Here is a 25,888-nt window from a genome sequence, read left to right as displayed (position 1 = left end):
TTCTCTTTATTGCAGATTCTACTTTTAACGTGTACTTTAGATTTAGGTTGACATTTCAGTTTATTCGTTTAAATGGGATTTTGTTGTGATTTCCTTCACCTGATTGTAATGAGTTTGAGGACGGTCTACCTGTTAAAGTAACCCACACCATGATTCAGGACATGAGAGCTAATGAGAAGCACGTTATGCTCAATTATGTTCCCTTTCCCCACTTCTCTCTCCTCCACAGGAACATTTTTAAGGGTAAAGGAGTTGCTAGACTGTAAATGACATTTTCGTGTTAAAAAGAAAAAAGAAAGATGAAAAAGTGTAGTCAGATTTTTTTCGGTGCTTATATAATTTCTTGCTATGTGCTAGGTACTTTTGGCAGGAGTGGGGTATCAATTCTTTTGGAGGCATTACAACACCTATCCCATGTCTTTCAGTGGCTTTACATTTTCTCTCAAAATAAATCAGTCTTGTGCTTCATTCTTACTAATTTCTTAGTTAGAATGATCCCTTTTCATTTACCCCAGTTCATACTGCCTACACCAGGGTGGCAAATACGCCTGTCTCTGCTCACATACATTTAATTTTACTTTCTTTTGCCTCGAATGTATGGAAGATAAGTCTTCTCTAGCCTGATGGAACTCCTTCCTCCTGCGACTCTGCTGATGTTCCTCACCTGCCTCATACTCTGCTTTAGAGAACAATCGACTCCAAAGCCACCTTGCCCCTTCTGGATTTAATGGTCCTTATTGTTCACATTACATTTAGGGAAAGTAGTTAGGGTGAAGGGCTAACATGCATGCTTCTTGTTCTCCCTTTGCAATTTTCTTTTCTTGTGACTTTGGGCAAGTTTCTTAAACTACTGAAGAATGAGGTGAAGAAGAAGGTGTGGGAACTAGATGACCTGGATTTAAATTATGATTCCCCTACCTATTATTTGTGTGATCTTGGGCAGTTTACATGTTTCCTATGAGCCTCAAGTTTTCTCATCTGTAAAATCAAATAATAATATAACCCTTTTATAGGGTTTTTGTGACAAGTAAGTGAATTAATGCAGTATAGAACAATGCCTGCTATGTAATATGCATAGTGAATATTAGCTGCTGTTACCTCATTGGGTTGTTGTAAGGATCAAAGGAAATTATTTGTATGATAGAACTTGAAAATCATAAATCCAGCGGCAGCCTTGATTTAGCTGTGAGAACCCAGTTTGAATCTTGGTTCTACTATTTAGTGTACTTAGTATGTAGATTTGGTTAGGTCACTTAACTTTTCTTGGTCTCAGGTGATTCTTCAGTAAAATGGGGGAAAAAAATCCCTATATGGTATAACGGGTTGTTTTGAGGATTCAGTGAATTTTATGAGAAATACTTCTTAAAAAGTGCAAAGTGCTGTGTCAATTTTACTTATTACTGCTCACCTATAAAATACTATCGTACTTTTCCTTCAAAATGTTCAATTTATTTTATATTGTCACACCAATTAGAGTTGTTTATAGAATATTTATACCTTTGAATGTATACATTTGTTAAACCTATACTGATAGTAAGCTATAAACTCTTAATGGGAGAATACCATGCTTTCATTTTTTAGTATCACATTCTACAGCATTGAGGACATAATAGGAGGGGCTCCAGTACAGAGTGACTTGTATCAAATGTGGCTATTGGGCTTCCCTGGTGGCGCAGTGTTGAGAGGCCGCCTGCCGATGCAGGGGACACGGGTTCGTGCCCCGGTCCGGGAGGATCGCACATGCCGCGGAGCGGCTGGGCCCGTGAGCCATGGCCTCTGAGCCTGCGCGTCCGGAGCCTGTGCTCCGCAACGGGAGAGGCCACAGCAGTGAGAGGCCCGTGTACCACAAAAAAGAAAAAAGAAATGCCATACCTCTGTAAATCCAAGTATTAAGCCTATTTGTTTTAAAGACCAAGCAGGTCCTTCAACTCCATTAAATGATGTTCTTTAAGTGTAACATTACAACTGAGAAAGAAAGGCCATTGTCAGTACATCTAAAACCATGAGGGAATTGCCAAAACTTTGGCTACATTCCTGCACAAATTTGCACCTCCAACTATACTGTCACCCATGCATTTTTCTGTGCCTAGATTTTAATGGATTTCCAGCAGACAGTTTCAGTTGCATTCCCTCTCAGCTGTTAGTCACACACAGCATATTTGGGAGACTCAGAGTCTGTTGAAGAATTTCTTTCCTCTTGCGTTATGTGCGTGCAAAGAGCATTCATACTCTTTGCATGCACTCTATTCATACATTCATACAGTACTGATCAGATAGATGAGTACATCCATATATAATTTGGCTTGTTTTTAAAATAAAAAATAGTGTAGAAATGTTTCAGTCTTCTGATATTTTATATGTAATTTCTGTGCTCTAAAAGTTTTTTTGTTAGCTAGGAATAGAAGGTATGCTTAGTAAATGGTGGATAGTGATAATAGAATTTTCTCATATTATTACCATGAGAAGTAGAAATTATATCATTTTGATAAATTAGATTAGTACTTAACAAATGCTAATTTGCCCTTCTCTTTTGATATTTTGTCTATTTTGACATTTTTATAGCTGTAAGGTACTGTCAGATTTATGTAAAGTCCATGAAGGACTGTGATTGCAGTTCAGAATCCAGTGGACTGATGGTTCTGGTGGTAGATGTCTTTGGAAACAGTACATGTGACTTATTTCACATTTTAAAGCCTCGTTGTGGTAAAAGATTTTTGTATTTTTTTGATCATTAGAAACCACTTCTTATTACATAGAGTCTGTGATATACTACAAGTCATTGTTTTGTAAAATATTATAAATTACAATAGAAACTTGAAATAATATATGCTATTACAAGTATATTTTATCTCTATTGCTAAAGTTAAAATGGGGTTTCATTTTATATTTCTGTAAAATTTCAGATATAATGCAAGTAAACTTTGATTTTGCTAGTTTTGTTAATTCCTAGATTGGTATTACTAGAACATGAATCAGGACTTTATAAACTGTTTTGACCATGGACAGAAAATTAGGTCTCAGCTGTGAAATCTGAATATTGCATGTATGTCCCTAAGTAGTCTTATTTATGTTAATCTTATATATAATAGGGATGTCAATAACTAACTCTTGCTACATTGTTTTCTTTTTTGGCATCCAGGCAGTCAAGAAATTACTATAATTTCTCAACCTCGTGGTTACTTGTCTTGAATTGGAAGTAGAACTGAGACGATATATGTGAATCAAGTTGTTCTGATTATACATTATTGATTTGGCAATTTGGAACTAATTGGGCAAATGATACTAACTTTTGAAAAGTTTCTTGGCTCAAACAATATTTTCAGAAAAAATCAGTAAATCATTTGATTTTTGTACATGGAATCTCTACAACTCTTCAATTATTGAGACCCAAAGTGGCATATATCATCCTTATCATTTTAGTGTCCTTTGGTTATGTTTAGTTGTATTTACGTTTACATAGGCTTTAATATTAAGGATTTTTCTCTTTGGTGAATAAAAGTATTATTGATATTCAAAAGTAGGAGATAGAAAATAAACATGTATAATCTATATTTCCAGGAAATAAAGAAAATACTTTAAGTATTCCAGCATCATTAAATAAGGCAAACTTAAGGAATGTGGTTGTCTGGTACTTCACTGTGATAGTTAATAACTAGTGTAACCTCTACCTGACCGATCATTCAGTAGGAATTGAACACCCTGAGAACCTTGATTGTTTATACATTTAGATTAATACTTTCCATTTCCATTGAAATATTGAATCAATTCAATATAAAAACTAAAATTTAGTAATTACTTTTTATGAGTTTTTTCAATGTTAACAATCATGAATTACTATAAAGTACATAGTAGGATTTTCTTGGACATTTAACTTCTTTTGTTAACTCAAATTTTAATTAATTTTTCAGTCTTTTCCTTGGGCTCATACTGAGGTAGGCCAACTCCTAGTGTATCTAGGGCTGGGTCAGTATTTTTTTAAAAAGTAAATACTCATTTATTGGGGTATAGTGTGTACAGTTTTTTTCAAATAAATTATTGGCAATTGGTTAATGATTGTTTACACGGAAGGCTATTTTAAAGCTTTTAAATTATAGTAGTATCATTTAGTAAATTGTACTGCGATATATTAAATGGAGACTTAGCAAAATAGTTTTACTCTAAAATATAATACCTTTATAATTTATATTTTATACTGCTTTATAGATTACTAAGCACATTCACAAAGGTGACCTCATTTTATGTTTTTATTTGATAAATATTTAATGATTAATATTATTAAATTTTACACATCTACACAAATAGAGAGCACAGAAGACATAAATGGTGGTATAAGTCTAGCATGAATAAAGTGCTGTGGATTTTCAAAGGAGGGAAAGATTATTTCTGCCTAGGGAAATGAAGGAAGGCTTTTATATAATATGGATTTAAATAAAATTGTAATACCATAATGCAGATGGGGCTCAAGTACCAAAGTCTAAATAAGCAATTTGGAGAGAGTGTTCAAAATAGTTTAGATATCTGATTATAATGAAAATGTTATTTTATTCATATGGTATGTTTATTGCAACTATTAGTAAGAAGTTATTTTTGTAGTAGGGAATTTTTTAGGTGACAAAATTCTTATGATTCCAGTTAAAGTAGATATCACAATACTTAAGGTGAATTCATAGACCTTTCATCTGCCATAACCTGTCTCTTACTCTAGGATGGGGAAACTGGTAGGTTTGGAGCGGAGAGAGCACAGCTCTGTTTGTTGTTAGGTTTTGATTTTAAATATCAACTATTATAATTATACACAGTCACAGAACAACATCATCATTGACTTTTTTTAGTTAGGTGAACTCTTTTCTAATACTACAATCTCCTTTTAAGACACTTTATTTAATCCACACTGCAGCATGCAGATAGACAATGTTATCTCCATTTTTAAATAGAGTTACTAAGAGTTACTCTGAGTTACTAAGAGCCTCAGTGTTAGTAAATGGTTGAATCAAGAATTTCAACCCAGTTTTCTCTGGCTCTAAAGCCTGGATCTTTCTATCATCACATCCCATTGATTGTTGTTACAGAGAACTTATCTTAACCTTTCTGTACTGATCTGTATGTGCTTGACTCATCTCCCCACTAAACTTCAGGTTCCTTTATAAAAAGAACTATGCATTATATACATCTTTATATTCCCAATGCAATGTATGGAACTGAGTATTTGTTGGGGGAAAATACATTTGGGGTTCCAACTTGTGAGAGAAGATACTGTTTTAGTTGCTGCAGTAACATAAGATCAAAATGAAGTTTCAGAAAGCCTCGCCATGCTCTTTTGCGAAAGGAAAACAATGTAGTGAATAATCTTTTAAAAATGATAGGAAAAGGGGCTTCCCTGGTGGTGCAGTTGTTGAGAATCTGCCTGCTAATGCAGCGGAGACGGGTTCGAGCCCTGGTCTGGGAAGATCCCACATGCTGCGGAGCAGGTAGGCCCGTGAGCCACAACTACCGAGCCTGCGCGTCTGGAGCCTGTGCTCCGCAACAAGAGAGGCCGCGATAGCGTGAAGCCCGCGCACCGCGATGAAAAGTGGCCCCCGCTCGCCACAACTGGAGAAAGCTCTGGCGCAGAAACGAAGACGCAACGCAGCCAAAAATAAGTAAATAAATTTAAAAAAAAGTTAGGAAGATGATTACAGAAGAATGAAATATTTTGGTGAACTTAATTTATAAACTGAGTAACATAAAGTTCCTAGGATTACTTCTAAATGATTTACTTAAAACTCAGACCGTAGCCAAAGCTAAGAGAAACCTGCTCAGAAAAGCATTCTCCTCTGCCTCATCTTGTTAGACCGGTGAAGAATGGAAGACAAATTTGTGTTTTGTTGTTTTTTTCTTGGACAGCACTGTTTTATGTGTCAAATTCATACAGAAGTACGGCAACTGAAAGAAAAATACAAACTTAAAGTTTTTTATTTGTTGTAAAAATAACTCGTGGGTATAGCAAGTAGTATAAAGATATACGTATAATATTGTTACGTAATATTTATATACAGTTAATTGTTCTACCTGAGGTTCGCTACTTTTTGTTAGATTGCACAGGGATTTAAAAAAATTTTTACATAAAATTTGGTATATGCAATTATGCATATTTAATTATAAAACAGTAATCAAGCACCTAGTAAACCTCCACCCAACTTATAATTAGAACATTCCCTTTACTTTTGAAGCTGCTTGTTTGTTCTTGCTGATTCCCATCCCTTGCCTCATTCTAAGAGTTAATCACTATCCCTAACTTTTTTGGGAGAGCTACCTCTTTTATTTCCCTGTACTCTGGGACTTTTTAATGAACTGGTTGATCTTAGTCGATGAATCAGGTACCAATGGAAAAACTATGCACTTATTATCTAGGTAAATTGTATTTTATTTTGAGTTGTATGTGTATAAATCATGGAATAAACTGCATTAATTCTCATATATTAGTATATAATCTTACCCTCTCCCTTAAGGCTAGGGAAGGCTTAAATTATTTGGACTTTTTTTAGTAACAAGAAATTCCTTTTGAAGAAATTTCATTTTTGATGATGTGTACACATTGAAATCAGTAAGAGTGAGTTATAAAAACTAGTTATAAAACTAACTTATTAAAGGTAAATGTAGTAAGTGAAAATTAACCAGATTTTTATTCTATCTTATAGGGAAGTTATAGAGAGTTGAGATACGCCACATTATGGCATTAGTGTTTAAAATTTGATGTTTTGGTAAAGAAATGCTTTTGCAATTTTTGGAGGCTATGTTATAGATAACTTAAATTTCTGCTGAAGTGTATTCACTAGTAATCCAGGCCCAAACTCTCCACGTCCCCAGTGGACTCACCAATTTTCCCCTTCTGTGAATGGCACCATAATTTCCCCAGGCTTTCAAGAAGGCTTAATTCCTTTCTTTTCCTTAACCAGTCTTTTCCTTAACGTATCTCAACTCCTTTTCCTTCTCTTCTTTCTCACCATTCTAATTTGAGCTTTCTTTTCCTCTTAATTCATCTCTTTTAAATAGCTTCTTACACAGGTTTTCCAGCTGATCGTTGCAACATTTTTTATTCATTTAGTCACCTCATCATTAGACCTCTAAGTACCCACTGTGCTGAGTATTTGATCAGATCTAGAGATGGACGTGAAAGGTAGAGATTCTGCTCTCGGGTATTTCATGGTCTATTAATGTGGATGCTGGCCTGGTAAATACAGTATATGGAGCTTTTAAGGGCTGTAATAGAGGTATTCACAGGGCCTTCAACGGAGATACGGTTGGAGGTGGTTGGTATCACAGATTTCATGAAGAGATTCATGTGTGAGATTGTTTAGAATGATAAGTGAGCCTGTTAGAAAAAAATGAGAAATGGTTGGCTAGGCAAAGTAAAGCAGCATATTCAAAGGAAGGGAAAAAGTCCGGCTCCACCCTGCAGGTGGAATGAGTACACCTAGTACTGTTGAACTCCTCTCTCCTTTAAGACCCAGTTCAGGTGCTGCTTCCTCCAGGAAGCCATCCCTGACTTCCTCTCCACCTCTCCTTCTCTTCTCTAGCCAGATGTGATGATTTTTCTCGTCCTTTGAGTAGCTTTTTCATGTTTCTTTAGGAGCTTGTCACATCTCTCCCCTTGTATTGCAGTTGTTTATGTTGTAGCTTTCAAGCATCTTGTGGACATTTTTAAACTTATCTTTGAATTTGTGCCTGGCACAGTAATTACAATATTGCATATACTTGTCAATGTTTGTTGAATGAGTGGACAAATGAATGGGTGAGCAAATAAGATTCTGTCTTTTGAAATAGACCTCTGATTAACAGTGTCCTATGACAGATAAATGAAAATTGAGCTAAGTAAGGTTTCATGTCAGGTGGCATTCCGTAACTGAATAAATTAATTCTCAATTATTCACAATTCCCTAATTATTCCATTAGCTTTCCGATGACAGATTATTCATTGGAAAGAATTTTGTATAATTCAGTAAATTTTTGAGCAACTACATACAAATTCTCATTGCTTTTTTTTTTAAACCATGTAATGTAAAGTGGCTTAATAATAAGGGGTGACATTTTCATTGTCAGCGTGTCCATCAGTATCACTTCAGTAATGTCAGATTCATGTCATCATTAAATTTTTTTATGGTCTTTTTTTAATATAAATTTATTTATTTTATTTATTTATTTTTGGCTGCTTTGAGTCTTCGTTGCTGCACGGCGGCTTTCTGTAGTTACGGTGAGCGGGGGCTCCTCTTCGTTGTGGCTCGTGGGCTTCTCATTTCAGTGGCTTCTCTTGTTGCAGAGCACGGGCTCTAGGCACATGGGCTTTGGTTGTTGCAGCACGTGGGCTCACTATTTGTGGCGTGCGGGCTCTAGAGCGCAGGCTCAGTAGTTGTGGCTCACGAGCTTAGTTGCCCCGCGGCATGTGGGATCTTCCCAGGCCAGGGCTTGAACCCGTGTCCCCTGCATTGGCAGGCAGATTCTTAACCACTGCACCACCAGGGAAGCCCATCATAATTTTTTTTTTTTTTTTTTTTTTTAGCATTACGCGGGCCTCTTACTGTTGTGGCCCCTCCCGTTGCGGAGCACAGGCTCTGGACGCGCAGGCTCAGCGGCCATGGCTCACGGGCCTGGCGGCTCCGCGGCATGTGGGATCTTCCCGGACCGGGGCACGAACCCGTGTCCCCTGCATCGGCAGGCGGACTCTCAACCACTGCGCCACCAGGAAGCCCTAAATTTTTAAAACATGGTTGGATTTAAAAATTTTTGATCCATTCTCCAGAGGTGGTTACTTTTTCACTTAGCTTTTAACAAAGCTCACTTTAAAAAGCATTTTGGTGATACTTTATAGAGTTTTGGATGCACAAATCATGGATGTTATTTGCTTAGAGTAATTATTCGATTTTTTAGTAAAGGCAGTTAGAGGCCAGCTGTTAAAATTGCTGTGTCCGTCAATTCTGAAACTTGGTGGAAGGACTGGGAAGTGTACTTGTTTCAATATTGGAAAACAGAACACATATTTTAGAGCACTTATTTGTGTTTCCTCTTCAAGGAACTTTTCTTGTGTGATATCTTACAGGAAATTGGGGATTTCACAATTCTATAACTTTACAGTGTATATCATATACATATTTTAGAAAATATGCTCTTTTCATAAAAGCATTTCATTCATATTTTTAAATGGCAATTTAAAGGCCAGATGTGGCAGAAGTGATTTGTGAAATTAGTTCAGCTGAACATTCTGGCCATTTTGTAGAAACTTTATTTATGGTGAATCTTTTATTATTTTAGTAAAGCAAATTGTATATGCTTTTATATTAAAGATTATATATATTCATATTTGTTACAGAGAGAAATGTACACTTTGGACATACCTCTGAAATACTTTTTAAATTATTACCAACTTGGATAAAAACATTTTAAAATTATATAAAAATATATATTCTAAATACAGAATTGGGGAAGTACAGAAAAATAGAAAGAGGAAGACACATTCAAAGTTGTTACCCCAAACAATCACTGTTACTATTTTGTTTTCTTTCTTTTTTTCTTTTTAATTTGTCAGAATACTAGACTAAAATACACAATTTTGTGTCCTGCTTTTTTGCTTAATATTATAAAATTTCCCTATGTGACTGCAAATCCTTTGAATTACACTTCACTAAGTAAAACATCAGTTTTAGTATTGCTAGTTTTTAAAAAAAATTTTGTTCTTTGCTATGATAAATGACATAGTAAACATTGTTTTGTAAAACTTTTTCATATTTCTAATTCTTTTCTTAGGGGATATTCATAAAGGAGAATTAATGGGTTAGAGAATTGAATTATCAAAATTCTTGATAAATGTTGCCAGATTGCATTATGCAAATGTTGTACATTTCCACCAATAACATTTAAGTATGCTAGTAAAACTGAATTTTGGGAAGCATGATTCTAAATTTCAATTTCAATTTAACAAAAGAACAGTTACCTTGTTCCACACCCCCTGCTAGGTAAACAAAAGTACAAAGATAAGGTCCTTCATTTCAAGGTGAAATAGATGTGGAGTCAAGTATATTATCAGGCAGGTTGATGAGTGTCACAATGGAAGTATTTACTCATTCTGGGGTATAAGAAGGTAACTGGGTTGTTGAAAGCTAAGGGAAAACTTACTACAGGAGCTGATCTCGGAACTGGGTTTTGAAAATGACCACTTTTGAATTTAAAGATGGATAAAAAAGATATAGGATATTATTTAAAAAATTAATGAGAAGCAAAGAAATCATTAAGTGCCAATAAAGAGTGAACTGGAAAGTATATAAGTATTTTTTAACCCTGAGTGGTCAAATTACTGTATATAAAGTTTCATGAAAGCATGCAAAAATTGATGAAAAGAGATGGACATTTTTCTTTCAGTGAATCATTTAAGTGCAGCAGGATCTGTTGGAAGGTATTAAATATGTTGGGTTTGGGGGATTTTACAGCCCTGAGTCATTAGGGATGAACAGCTGATAATAGAGGAATAACAACTTATCTACCTCATATTTTGTTTTATTTAGCTTTGATGCAAATACAAAAAAAAAAAATTTGAGTGACTGAGTGAAAGAAAAAGGACAGGAGGATAATTAGAGTTTTTTTAAAAAAATCAACCAATATTAAAAGTGCCCTAGGGAATCCCATTTGTGTTTATAAACAAGAAAAACTAGATGGTTTCTGCAGTTGTGATATTGGATGAATAACTTGTTAAGAAAATGTAGGTTTTGGTTCAAAGCCAAAGGTAAGTAATGTCTAAAAATGGTATTGACGTTATTCACTGCCTGAATATCCCAGTGTCTAGAGTAGTGGGGACCCTTCACAGATATTTATTGAATAGATGAATGAATAAATGACTCCCAAACTACATCATATTATGATAAATGAATACATATTTAGGGACCCAGAACTTTTAGTAGTTAGACTTGTATACACTATACTCTTTTAAGAAAAGCTCAAAATTAACAGATTAATTCTGTGATATGATATGCAATTTAGCACAAGCTGATGGTAGAAAATAGTCATTTATTCCCTTCAGTTAAATAATGGAAAAAAATCTCATTCACTAGAAGACAACTTCAATTTAAATATTTAACCTCCCTAGCTAGGCTTAACCATGCAATATTTTCCTCCTATTTTTTTTAAGGGAACTTAGCATCTATAAAACATTTTAATTTGTAAGATCTCCCCAGTTTTGTTAATATTAAGGACTATGTAACATGTAGTTTAAAGTGGGGCTATATTGTTTTATTCTCTCTATATATATACATATAGATATATATGTGTATATATATATATAATTTATAGTAGAATTTTTTTGTTTTGGTGTAGGGGCTTTGTGGAGGAGAAAGCCTTCTATTGACTTCAAAAACACTGACTCAAGGTTGGTATAGTCGTTAGAAAGCAGGGTGGGCAAAGTCCTAATTCCAGTTTGCAAGCAGAATTTCAGGGTCGAAGTCTACTGTTATCTGAGTGTCGGGCTCCTGATTTCAGGCCAGTTTTCATTTAGGCCAGTTTTATTCTAGTAGAATTGGAGAAGGAAAAAATAATGTATCAGAGAACTATTTAACTCCTATAAATGTAAATAGGATTGAGGCCTACTTTCACTAGTATTTATGTGCTTTGGAAATTATTTTTGGAAATAAATATTCTTTGGATTGACTTTTCCCCCTGCTTCCTATGTATTTTATGATCAGGAAAAGGATAACAAAATTTAATTGTTAACCTTAAGTCTGTTAGAAAGAAAAAGATATCATATCTCATCTTGACAGAGAACCAATTATTGGACTACTTACAACGCTGTATCCTCTCTTTAGTGCTAATAATCAGAGTATCTATAATCGGCCGGTGACAGAGTATAGAGAAGGCCCTAAGACTTGAACAAGGATGGCTAAAGGATCACTGAGATAGTTAATCTTTTAAAGTAACAATGGTTTTTGTAATGAAATTAATATCTGTTGACCTTTTGCAAACTTTGAGAATCTATTTTAGGTCAGAGACTTTATGTTTTAGAATAATCTGAACCAACTAAATCCAAATTTAGAGATACCAGTATTAGAAATATACGGTGAACACACACAGAGTCAGTCTTAAAAATAGCACTTAGCTTTGAGAGGATAATTTCTCCTCCATCTAGCATATAAATGTTTCATTCAGACTGTTTATAGCAAGGTTTGGGGAAGAAAGGTGGAGGGAAGTGAGAAATGAGTCTTTTGAAACATTCTTGTAGCTCACAGTAATGCTTGGTTAGCATCTTTCATTCAAGGATCTGAGACGTTCCCTAACTGAGGCCCACAGTACTTCTGGAGTGTGGGTGAGGGACACTCAGGGATTCTTGTGCCCAGTGCCGTGAGGCCTGTCCTCCCGAGTGGCATGTTGCAGCTGTTTCACAGTGCACGTCCCATTTTCTCCTGGGCCACGGAGTGGAGGAGCCAGCATTACCCAGCTGAAATAGCAGAGGGATTTAGAGAGCAAGGAGCGAATTACCTGGACTGGAATTTGGGTAGGTCTCTGGGTCAGTAACCCTATTCCTGTAAAAATGTTCTATCCTGAAAACATTTTATATCCTGCTTTTTTATCCCCAAGAAAGTAAAGTTTCTCTCTTTTCCTCTGTATGATTGTATACCTTTGGGAGCTTAACATTTAATAATGAAGAATATGATACCTATATCTACTTTTGATGAGGAAAGAAAGCAAGGTTAGCGTTTTCCCTAAAAGGTGTCAGAACTATTTGCATTATGCCTGGCCAAAGCAAGCTGTAGGAGGCATGAAAATAATAAAATACGCTCGGTTCCCACAAAAAAACTTATAGCATGGTTTGGAGAATAGGAGACACACATAAATGATTATAGAAAAGATAAAGATGAGTAATAAAACAATGTAGTGTGATAATTCAGTGTACCTGGTAGTGCCATTTAGTTGCAGAAGCAAGAAAAGTAACACTGAGGAAGTAGAAGTTAAGATGGATGGGAGGAAGGAAGAGGATAAAGGACACAGGGGTGCAGAAATGTTTGGGCAGAAGATAGAGAATCTGTGGGAAATCAGAAAAAAAAAAAAAAAAAAGCTTGTAAACATGTGAAGGCCTTTTTTTTTTTTTTTTTTTTTTTTTGGCGGTACGCGGGCCTCTCACTGTTGCGGCCTCTCCCGTTGCGGAGCACAGGCTGCGGACGCGCAGGCTCAGCGGCCACGGCCCACGGGCCCAGCCGCTCCGCGGCATGTGGGATCCTCCCGGACCGGGGCACGAACCCGTGTCCCCTGCATCGGCAGGCAGACTCAACCACTGCGCCACCAGGGAAGCTCAATGTGAAGGTCTTTGATTGCCAGGTTGAGAATATTGTCTTAAATACAGTGATGACACTTTAAAGAGGTCATCTAAGGCATTACTGGGCAGCAGTGAGTAAGAAGGATGGATTGGCTTAGAGTGTAAGATACCGAAATTCTGAAACCTTAAGATAATGAAGGAAAAGGCTGACTGGGGTTTCAAGTTGAATCACGGGGAAAATTGTAACTTTCATATAACAAACTGAGAAGTCAAAATCAAGAACTGATTTTAATGAAGGAAGATGATGAATTGACGTGTGTTTAAGCTGTATATTCAGGTTGAAATATCTAAAAGACCATTGAAAATTGAGCGTGATCCTTGAGAAAGGGACTCGGGAAGCAGCGCAGTACACTGTATAGGTTAAGAGCATCTGCTCTGAAATCAGATTGCCAAGGTTCAAGCCCTGTCTCTACCAGTTCCTAGTCCTTGTGATCTTGGGTGAACTTCGTACCCTCTCCAAGCCTTGTTTGTTTCTTTGTTTTTAATCTATGATAAACTGCAGTAATCAGTTTAGCTGCTATTTGTGACTTGTGTGCACAGAGATGATGTGCTAGTGGAAAAGATCACAAGGGACAGAAGATAGAAAGGAAAGAAAAGAGCCTAGGGCAGTGATGTGAGGGAGTACCTGCATTTTAATGGATGAAAGGGGGAAGTAGGATTAGTTTAAGAGAAGCGATAGGATGTGTCAGAAAAGGAAAATGCAGTGCTTTGAACTCAGAGAATTTTTGCAAAGGAGGGGGATGGCTAGTCATGTTCGATGTTAACAGAAATAGAAAGAAATGAGGACCAAGAAAAGGCCTCGGTTTCCCAGATAGCAGAATTTCAGTCATGTGAGCGAAGCAGTCGTGAGGATCAGGCTAGTCTGTTATTCATGTTCACATCCTTGCAACTGAGCACGTTGCCTGAAATATAATTGGTATTTAATAAATACTTGCTGAATGGAGAAAGAAAAAAACCTACTTCTTCAGATTAAAGAATAAATGGAGATAACATGTAAAACCTTGCTGGTTTAATAAAATAGGAAAAGAGAGACAGACACACATGCCAGGGGGTAATTTCAGGGATTAACCCAGTCAAGGGAATTAACTTTGGTGATAAGTAAAACTGAAGCTTATTTGAAGGAAGAGGAAAAAGAATCTCTAGAGAATAGAAAGACTGATAATGTAAGGGAAGAGTGTAAAATCTGGGGGGTAGAATCCTGGAGCCTTGGGTGTGTGTGGGAAGAAGACATTCTTCCTTGGGGGCAGCAGGAGAAGACTGCACAGATGCTAAGGCATTTGGATTGGAGAAGAAGACAGTTACAGTTCAGCTGAGAATCAGAGAAATAGCAGTAGGAATGAGAGCTTAGAGAGAACAGATTTGGGATGGTCTTTGGGGATTGTAGAGAGGGGTCCCCCCAAAGCTATGTGCAGTGGATCATTAGCAGGTACAGTGAACATGGCCTTGAATGTAGGCCCAAACTGCCTAGGGCTTCACAAGGTGAGATGGGATTCTGGCACTTTTTAAACATTTAAGGAGGAAGGTTTCTTTTTCTTTCGCTTTTCTGTTTTTTTTTTTTTTTTTTTTTTTTTTTTTTTTTAGTATTTTCTTTAATTTGTACAGCTAGTAAGAGTAGAATTTAAATCCAACCCTGGGTACTAGCAAAAGCCCTTGCTGTTGTCATTCTATTACGTTCTTTCTATGGTACATCTGGCAGGACAGAGGAGGTGGGGAGGAAGTTAGAAAGCAGAAAATTGGGAAGAAAATTTTATTCTACAGGAATGACAGCCACAATGATACCATTTTGGAATGTTTGGTAGCAGATTTCTCCTTCTACCTGAAAGGGAAGCCTGGGCACTCTTCAGTTCACAATCTAAATTAGCTATTTCCCTAATCTCTATCAAGTTTTTTCTTCTCTACATAAACAAAAGACTCTGCAGGCAGCTTTTAATGTTTGAGTTGTCCATAATTTCATCAGTAGGAAAGCACTGCTTATGGAGGAAAATTATTGCAGATCAGGAATATGAAATAAATATTGTAAAGACATAAGCTAGTTCATCCTGGATGTATTATTACCAACCTTTAATAAGGTTTATCATCACAAACACTCAATTTTATGTGCCTTTGCTTACTTTCCTATATGCATATCTCTGGTTCATTGACTATGATGATAAGGTCTTTTGGTTTGATAAGTTTTCCCAAAAGCATTGGTATAGTGAATAATTTTCCTAAAAGTTTGTGTCATTTTTCTGTTTGTTTTTTTCTAAGTTCACTACAAAGGCAATGAACCCAAAGATTGTAATTGAGGTAGATGTGATCAGAATGTGTTTCTTTTTTTTCTTCTTACATCAAATACTTTTCCATTCCCTTATTCATTTCCCAGTTCTTTCTCCCTTTGCATGTTACTATGATGTTTAGTATCTAATTACTCCTACTTTTCTCTCCCTCTACCACCTGATTTCCCACAAACGACATTGTGTCTTGAGTTTGGACTTGTAAGTTCTAGAAAAGAAGACATCTTTACACCATTCTGAGTTACTAGCTTTTGTCTAATAAATGGAAATTTGAGGTCTTTTATGCTGAAGTTTTTGTAGCCCTGGACTTTGTTTCTCTAGTTCCGAAGGGGTCTCATGTCTTATTTTACCCCCATTACATCAGTCATCATTCATTCAGTCATTTACTGAACACACATTTATTGAGCAACTACTATGGGTGGGCAAATTTCTAGATTCCAGAAATACAGGTGTGAGCGAACTTGGTATGGGAGAGGCTGGAGGAACCATTTAAATAGATAAGTGCCATACCGTGCTATGAAGTAAATAAAACAAGGCTGTAAGTTAGTGACCCCAAGTGGGGTTAGTTTGGATAGGCCTCTCTGAGGACATTAGCATTTGAGCTGAGACGTTAATAATAAGAAGCAAACTATGAGAAAATGCGAGAGAAGAACATTCCAGGCCAAAAGACCAAGGTGACAATGAGCTTGCTAAAGAGTAGGAAGAAAGTCATCAAATCTGGAGTGTAATTAGCCAGGAGAAGAGAAGTACACAGCACAGTGATCTTGGGAGGTGAGCAGAGGGCAGATTGGATAGAGCTTTTTAGCCAATATTAAGGAGTTTGAATCTTATTTTAAAACAGTGGTAAGACATATTGAGGATGTGGATCAGGGAAGTGATACGACCAGATTTGGTCTTAAAGATCTCTCTCTGGCTGCCATGTGGAAAAGAAATTGGAAGGGTGTGTGAGTGAAAACAAGACGAGTAAGGAGACTCTTGCAGCCTATGGGAGATGTGAAAGTGGCAGTAGATAACGGTGAGAAGGATGTATTTTGGAAGGAGAAAATATAGGACTTGCTGATGGAAAGATTGTGAGGTGTGAAGGAAAGTGAAGAGGCATGACTACTAGATTTGTAGCCAAATCAACTGTCCAAAGGCGGTGCTATTAACTGAGATGGGGAATAGTGGAGTAGAATTAGATTGGGGTGGAAAATCAAGAGTTCGGGTTTTGATGTGTTAAATGTGAGATTCCTCATTCCCCAGAGAAACCTCTTACCTCTTAGCAGTTATTTCCTGCTCCCACCTTTCCTTCTCTCCCCTGCCAACTCTAGGCAACCACTAGTCTACTTTGTATCTCTATAAATTTGCTTATTCTACGCATTTTATAGACATATAATCATACATTATGTAGTCTTTTGTGGCTGGCTTCTCTCATTTAGCATAATATTTTCAAAGTTCATCTATGTTGTAGCATGTTTTATTGTTGATTAATGTTCCATTGTATGGATATACCACATTGTATTTATACATTCATCAGTTGACGGGAATTTGGATTGTTTCCACTTTTTGGCTATTATTAGTGTAAATAACGCTGCTATGAACACTTGTGTCCAAGTTTTTTGTGAAAACCTATGTTTTTATTTATCTTGTATATGTTCCTAGGACTGGAGGAAATACTGTACACACACACACACACACACACACACACACACACACACACACACACACATTCAAGAAATACAAAATAGTTTATGAAAAAGATAGTACCCTGTAGTGTACTACGGGAATTACTGATTTACTAACCTGATTAATTTTCATTATAACATATGTGCATGTAACACATAGGTAAGAAAGTATTGTAATTTAGATAGATCTTTTGATGTGTGAAAAAGAAATGGAAGTAGAGTTTCAGAGTAAGAAAGTGAATTATGACTATCTTCCTTTATGTATGAGGAATAGAGACATCATACCAATTCGGAAGGTCTTTGTTTAACCATTATTTTAAATTAGCTGTGCCCAGAGTTGAAAGGAACATCTGTTTCACATCAAAGAATCATCAATCCAACCTGTCTATTCCTGTATGATCTCCTTACTCATGTGAACTATTACTGGAAAGAATATGGCCTGGGGATCTTTATTTGTATCATGGATTTTTGTTAGAATATTGATGCAAATGGGTATTTTTCTTTTGATTGAATGGGAAGTGTGGTAATATTCTTACACTAGACCCACCCCTTCCTGTTACCCCTTTGTAGGAGAGGTGTCTGTTTCTGCACATTACTTGCCAGGCTGTGGCAGATACCCATAGTCTTGTGGACACTGGTATAAAATTTGCTAGATATTTTGCTTTTGTGGTGGAGAGCTGTTTTGAGGAGTGATTAGGGGGCTGGGGGGTGCTGAGAAGAAGTGGGCTGAAGTTGTCTTTCACTAAAATCCCAGATACGCTTGATAATCTGTGAGAAGTTTCCATTTTCATCTCTTAAATTGAAGAGTGAATTTAGGATTCATTAAAGGCCTAAGAATGCTGCCTCTCTTTCCCATGAAATTTGAGTGATGAATTTCAGTTCTCTTTTGCAGCATTGTATTTTCTTGAACTGGCAATGCAAGATTAACCCATCTGTGGATTATTTTCATGTATTGTGCTTCTAAGTGCTATGAACAGTTTTAGGAATGAAAAAGAATGAAGGAACTTTTTTTTTTTTTTGAAGGGGTATGCTAATTCAGTTAGTATTTATGTTTACAACATTAAAAAACCTACTTTGCATTAATGGTGAGACATTTGTTGGATGGTTCTATATTGCCATATATATTTACAATATGACGGCTATTTCCAAGTGAATTGATAAGCATTGTTCCCCACATTACATCTTTCATAAAATGCTTTAATTAGTTTTGAAGACTAGGTTGGATTAATAGCCTTTCAGACTTGACTCTTCTCAAGACATTTTTAGTGACGTGGAGAAATTCATATAGGAAAAGTTTGCTTTGTATTTGAAATAGTGAATATCTACTGATGTTATTTCATTATATATTTTAGTGTTATATTTTCATTCAAACCATATATATATATATATACAGGATTCCAAAGAGAGAGATACAGGGATCATGAAAAGTAACGTGTGTTTGCTAGAATCTGAAGAGGATGACAACACATAAAAAACATTCTTTTGCATTCATCCATTGTGCAGTATTCTGTTTTCATTAAAAAAAAATCAAGTTGGTAAGTCAACTAAAAATATGAGACTGGTTAACTTTCCCACACATTCTTTCTCCCTTGTGGGTTTTTATATGGGTATATTTAAACAGCCACACACATGAAACCATTATTTATGGAGCATATTGGAAGGGAACATGTACAGACCATCTTGTATAATACTCAGATCTAATTTAGGGAGAACTGTCAGAAAACAAAGTACAGTGATTTCATAGATAGGAATTTAATTTATTGATTCATGCAACTTAAATTTTTCTCCTCACAATAGTGAGTTTCAAAGAAATACTTTGATTCTTCACTCATACTTCTGAGTCTGCAATATATAAAAGCTGTGATTTGTCAGCTCTTTTATAAAGAGTTGGAAACTGATTTCTAACATCAGCAAGATGACCTTAGGCAATTTGCTGAACTTTTTATGATTTGAAAGGCTAATCTGAAGTTGTGAAAAATAATGAGGGACCTACCACATTGTTGTAGGTGCATATATTCCATCTGACTATGGCTTCCCAGATGAAGAGAGTACGTTGCAGCTGTTTGGTTCTAGGCCTTGCCCAAATTCACTGACCCAAATGCGATCTTCCTTCCACTTTTTCTCAATGCAGTCTCATTTATTAGTGAGCCTGATGTTTTGTTTTGGACCTATTTCTCATTTTAATTATTAATGTAAAGAAGTACTGCCTTCTAAAGATAATTCATTAACTAAATGACACAAAATATTTACAAAGAATTATGGAAATGCTATTATTCCTTAGCAGAAACATTAAGGAGAGTGAAGGATAGATGTAATTAGTAAAGTTTTTTTTTTTAATCATGGTAAAATATATGTAACATGAAATATACCATTTTAACCACTTTTAAGTGTACAGTTCAGGGGTGTTAAGTACTTTCACATTGTTGTGCAACCATCACTAGTATCCATTTCCAGAATTTTTTCGTCTTCCCTAACTGAAATTCTGTACATGTTAAACAATAACTGTCCATTTTGCCCTCCCCCCAGTCTATCTTCTGTCCCAATGAATTTGAATACTCTGCATACGTCGTACAAGTGGACTCATTCAATACTTGTTCTTTTGTGACTGGCTTATTACACGAAGCATAATGTCCTCAAGGTTCATCCATGTTGTAGCATGTGTCAGAATTTCCTTCCTTTTTAAGGTTAAATGATATTCCATTGTAGGTATATACCACATTTTGTTTATCCACTAATCTGTTGGTAGACACATAGGTTACTTCTATTTTTTGGCAAATGTGAATAGTAGGGGTTTTTTAGCAGTCTATCTAAAAGGCTGTATATGATCATTAAATGAACATTCTAATTGGTGAAACAAAGAAAGGAAGGAAGGAATATATATTATGTATTTATAATTTGGATCGCTGTATTATACACAGGAATGTGTGGGGTCATTTTACCTCAAGATATTTTTACTCTGTAAGCTGTTACCTTGAATATTCTACTACATGAAAAGAAGTGTTGCAGTAGACATGATGCATATCTGAGGGGGAAAATGGAGTTTTTAATAGTTGCGTATTTGACATTGTGATGGGGTTTGCCAATTCTAACCTCTCATTAGCATTTTGACTTTTTTAGTATATGATAATGTGATAATAAGTCACGAGAAGCCAGAGGGATATTTTTGCCATTTTTTTAACCCCTAGCTTTGCAGTATATATTTTTTTCTTTAGCCCTTGGCCTGGCTTTCATAATTACTTTTCATTTGACTAGTTTTATCATATTAATTTTAGTATGAATGAAGGGCCATAGTGTTTGTTATATTTTCAGATCTAAATGCCATGTACTTTGCTGAAAGGTTTTGGTTTGTTGAGTACCTCATTGCAGTGATTTGGAGTGTTGTCCTTGCCCTAGGCTTGCAAGGTATCTGCAAACTTCATTAAGCTTTTGCAGGTACTAATTTAGATATTAAAAGAGAGTATATGCCATTGTATTACCTGCTTCTTCCTTTGTTTCACTTGTTTTTAAGCAAAAATGTAGCAAACTTTGATTAAATTCAGTTATTAACTTTTGCAGCAAATTGCCTTTCTAAATCAGTATCTTAAGTGCTAGGGTGTGTGGAAGTATATGGTATGCACAGTGTTGGTTTCTGGGACTAATCTAGGTGAAGAGTTTAAGGTTTAATACGTTTCATTGTACACAATATCTAATACTAGATACAATAAAACTGTATTTAAAATAGATCAGCATTGAGGAATGGCATGTAAAAAGCCTTTGAAATAAATTGGATGACTTGGAAGACCTGATTGTATGTGAATATTTCAAAGTAAAATGACAATTATGAGTGGGAAAGAAAGCCTTTTTGAAAAGCCTTCTGCTTGAGGTCTGTTTTGTTTAATTTTTATTTTTGTATTTTTTAAACAATTTATTGGACCAGATGATCAGATCACAGCTCCATTGCTTCTATTGAATAAGTGATAGATTTGTTGCTCAAAGATGGCAGTAATCTCATATATAGCTATGGGGATGTTAGTGGGTGGAATTCTTATTTTTAGTGATGAATCAGGTAGACTTCTAATTCAATATGAGTTATAAATGAGGAGATACGTTTTTCTAAATAATCTCCATCAATATGTTCTTGAGGAGTAGTTATATAAAGTTGGAGTCTTTTAAAATGCCTGCTCTAACAAAGAAGGTAAAAGGATACTTTTCATTTTTATTATTTCCGATATCCAAATTTTAGCCATTTCTTTTGTAGAAAGTTATGGGGACTCATTCTGTTGCCATTAGCAGAGGTGATAGTACTAATGTAGTTATATAAATATGCTTTCTTTAATGTCATTCGGTTTTATATGTCTACTTGAGTCTTGCTTTTCCTTTCTTTCTAATTGTTGTATGTTCAATGTAAAAATTTCTCAGCCACCTTATTGTTTCTTAGAAATTTGCTGTTTAAGTTACTATAGCTATATTTTAACTTTACTGAGCTTCAATTCTTCTTTATTAGAACCAGAATAATAACCCTTGTCCTGTGTCTCTCAGGGTTATTGTGAAAAATCAAGCAATTTAATATGAAAACACTCTGCAAATTGTAAAGCACCATGTACATTTTATTTATGTCTATAAATTATATATTGCATAGTATACAAGTTTTTTCAAAGGTAGAATTTTAAATTTAATATCCCCTATGTGTTATTCTGCCTTAGGCTCCTATGTGCTATTGGTTTTGCAGTTTCTCTAATAGGTGAATAACTTCATTGTGGGGTGTGTGTGTGTGTGTGTGTGTGTGTGTGTGTGTGTGTGTGTTCTAATGTGTAGTGGATCATTTTCAAAATCTACTTTATTAATTTGATAATTACACATTATAACCTAAAAGTTTGTCATATGCAATAAAAGAATAGAAATCCTGGCTTATTTAAGTTGATTTTTCTCTTCTCTTTTTGTTTTTTGAGGCATTTTAAAGGAGTAAGTGAAGTGTTCACATTTTATTCTTGTTTTCACTTTGTAATAACATGAATGTATATATTGTATTTAGAGAAATAGAAATGTGTCCACAGTAAAACATGTTTTCCCATCAGCTTTTCAAATTTGTTGTATCTTGTTGATTATGAAGGTGCTGTCATTTTAATATCCAGTCTTTCTAGACAGTCAGCTAGTTCTTGAAATGGTGAAGCTGCTTTGTCATTAATGCTCAGACCACCCACTCTGTTATTGTCAGTAGTTAATATTAAACAATTGGAACTATTTGATTTGCATACTCATGAAGTGATTTGTATATATGTCACCTACTTGGAAAAATTATTTTTGAGAAAGCTAAATCTAAGGAGTCAATGAAAAAGAACAACAAATAATATTCTATACTATATTAGTATATTCTAATTAGTATGTTCTATTGTATATTAGAATATAGTAGAATATTATTCTGTAAATATGTTAGCTGTGATTCAATAAGAGGTTCTATGACCTTTCCTTCCAGTTATCAACTCTGAATTAGATCAAGTGAAAAATCACCACGGGGTTCTCCATGCCCATATAATGTTGCATTTTAGAAAGAACTAAGAAAAAAGAAATAAGGAAGTTTAAACAACTGGGCTTATCTCCTGTGACCAACATCTAGAATAAGGCTTTTATATTACTCTTGATCTTCTGTGTTTCTTTTTTATTAAACATCTTTATTGGATGCTTTATAATTGCTTTACAATGGTGTGTTAGTTTCTGCTTTACAACAAAGTGAATCAGTTATACATATACATATGTTCCCATATCTCTTCCCTCTTGCATCTCCCTCCCTCCCACCCTCCCTATCCCACACGTCTAGCTGGTCACACAGCACCAAGCTGATTTCCCTTTGCCATGCGGCTGCTTCCCACTAGCTATCCACCCTACGCTTTTTAGTGTATATATGTCCATGCCACTCTCTCACTTCGTCACAGCTTACCCTTCCCCCTCCCCATATCCTCAAGTCCATGCTCTAGTATGTATGTTTTATTCCCATCCTACCCCTAGTATCTTCATAACAATTTTTTCTTAGATTCCATATATATGTGTTAGCATACGGTATTTGTTTTTCTCCTTCTGACTTACTTCACTCTGTATGACAGACTCCAGGTCCATCCACCTCACTACAAATAACTCAGTTTCATTTCTTTTTATGGCTGAGTAATATTCCATTGTATATATGTGCCACATCTTCTTTATCTATTCATCTGTTGATGGGTACTTAGGTTGCTTCCATGTCCTGGCTATTGTAAATAGAGCTGCAATGAAAATTTTGGTACATGACTCTTTTTGAATTATGGTTTTCTCAGGGTATATATCCAGTAGTGGGATTGTGGGGTGGTATGGTAGTTTTTTTTTTTTTTTTTTTTTTTTGCGGTATGCGGGCCTCTCACTGTTGTGGCCTCTCCCGTTGCGGAGCACAGGCTCCGGACACGCAGGCCTAGCGGCCATGGCTCACGGGCTTAGCTGCTCCGCGGCATGTGGGATCTTCCCGGACCAGGGGACGAACCCGTGTCTCCTGCATCGGCAGGCGGATTCTCAACCACTGCGCCACCAGGGAAGCCCAGTATGGTAGTTTTATGTGTAGTTTTTTAAGGAACCTCCATACTGTTCTCCATAGTGGCTGTATCAATTTACATTCCCACCAGCAGTGCAAGAGGGTTCCCTTTTCTCCACACCCTCTCCAGCATTTATTGTTTGTAGATTTTTTGTTGATGGCCATTCTGACCGGTGTGAGATGATATCTCATTGTAGTTTTGATTTGCATTTCTCTAATGATTAATGATGTTGAGCATTCTTTCATGTGTTTGTTGGCAATGTGTATATTTTCTTTGGAGAAATGTCTGTTTAGGTCTTCTGCCCATTTCTGGATTGGGTTGTTTGTTTTGTTATTGAGCTGCATGAGTTGCTTGCAAATTTTGGAGATTAATCCTTTGTCAGTTGCTTCATTTGCAAATATTTTCTCCCATTCTGAGGGTTGTCTTTTTGTCTTCTAATGGTTTCCTTTGCTGTGCAAAACTTTTAAGTTTCATTAGGTCCCATTTGTTTATTTGTGTTTTTATTTCCATTTCTCTAGGAGATGGGTCAAAAAGGATCTTGCTGTGATTTATGTCATACAGTGTTCTGCCTATGTTTTCCTCTAAGAGTTTGATAGTGTCTGACCTTATATTTAGGTCTTTAATCCATTTTGAGTTTATTTTTGTGTATGGTGTTAGGGAGTGTTCTAATTTCATACTTTTACATGTACCTGTCCAGTTTTCCCAGCACCACTTATTGAAGAGGCTGTCTTTTCTCCACTGTATATTCTTGCCTCCTTTATCAAAGATAAGGTGACCATATGTGTGTGTGTTTATCTCTGGGCTTTCTATCCTGTTCCATTGATCTATATTTCTGTTTTTGTGCCAGTACCATACTGTCTTGACTACTGTAGCTTTGTAGTATAGTCTGAAGTCAGGGAGCCTGATTCCTCCAGCTCCATTTTTCGTTCTCAAGATTGCTTTGGCTATTCGGGGTCTTTTGTGTTTCCATACAAATTGTGAAATTTTTTGTTCTAGTTCTGTAAAAAATGCCAGTGGTAGTTTGATAGGGATTGCATTGAAGCTGTAGATTGCTTTGGGTAGTAGAGTCATTTTCACAATGTTGATTCTTCCAATCCAAGAACATGGTATATCTCTCTATCTATTTGTATTATCTTTAATTTTTTTCATCAGTGTCTTATAATTTTCTGCATACAGGTCTTTTGTCTCCTTAGGTACGTTTATTCCTAGATATTTTATACTTTTCGTTGCAATGGTAAATGGGAGTGTTTTCTTAATTTCACTTTCAGATTTTTCACCATTAGTGTATAGGAATGCCCGAGAGTTCTATGCATTAATTTTGTATCCTGCTACTTTACCAAATTCATTGATTAACTCTAGTAGTTTTCTGGTAGCATTTTTAGGATTCTCTATGTATAGTATCATGTCATCTGCAAACAGTGACAGCTTTACTTTTTCTTTTCTGATTTGGATTCCTTTTATTTCTTTTTCTTCTCTGATTGCTGTGGCTAGAACTTCCAAAACTATGTTGAATAAGAGTGGTGAGAGTGGGCAACCTTGTCTTGTTCTTGATCTTAGTGGAAATGGTTTCAGTTTTTCACCATTGAGGATGTTGTTGGCTGTGGGTTTGTCATATATGGCCTTTATTATGTTGAGGAAATTTCCCTCTTTGCCTACTTTCTGCTGGGTTTTTATCATAAATGGGTGTTGAATTTTGTCAAAAGCTTTCTCTGCATCTATTGAGATGATCGTATGGTTTTTCTCCTTCAGGTTGTTGATATGATGTGTCACGTTGATTGATTTGCGTATATTGAAGAATCCCTGCATTCCTGGAATAAACCTCACTTGATCATGGTGTATGATCCTTTTAATGTGCTGTTGGGTTCTGTTTGCTAGTATTTTTTTGAGGATTTTTTTTTTTTTTTCTTTTTTCTGTATGCGGACCTCTCACTGTTATGGCCTCTCCCATTGCGGAGCATAGACTTCAGACACGCAGGCTCTGCAGCCATGGCTCATGGGCCCAGCTGCTCCGCGGCATGTGGGATCTTCCCGGACCGGGGCACGAACCTCTATCCCCGGCATCGGCAGGCGGACTCTCAACCACTGCCCCAC

At 36.0% G+C, this 25,888-nt stretch overlaps 1 protein-coding gene across 26 annotated transcripts in view; it reads left to right on the top strand.

Moving 5' to 3' along the window:
• CAMK2D (calcium/calmodulin dependent protein kinase II delta) overlaps nt 1-25,888 on the top strand; it is a 301,130-nt gene that overhangs the window by 4,284 nt on the left and 270,958 nt on the right. The window lies entirely within an intron of this gene.

The sequence above is a fragment of the Kogia breviceps genome, chromosome 6, assembly GCF_026419965.1.
Source record: "Kogia breviceps isolate mKogBre1 chromosome 6, mKogBre1 haplotype 1, whole genome shotgun sequence".
Lineage (NCBI taxonomy): Eukaryota > Metazoa > Chordata > Mammalia > Artiodactyla > Physeteridae > Kogia > Kogia breviceps.
Note: the sequence above shows the minus strand (reverse complement) of the source record. Positions and strands in the feature narration are given on the sequence as shown.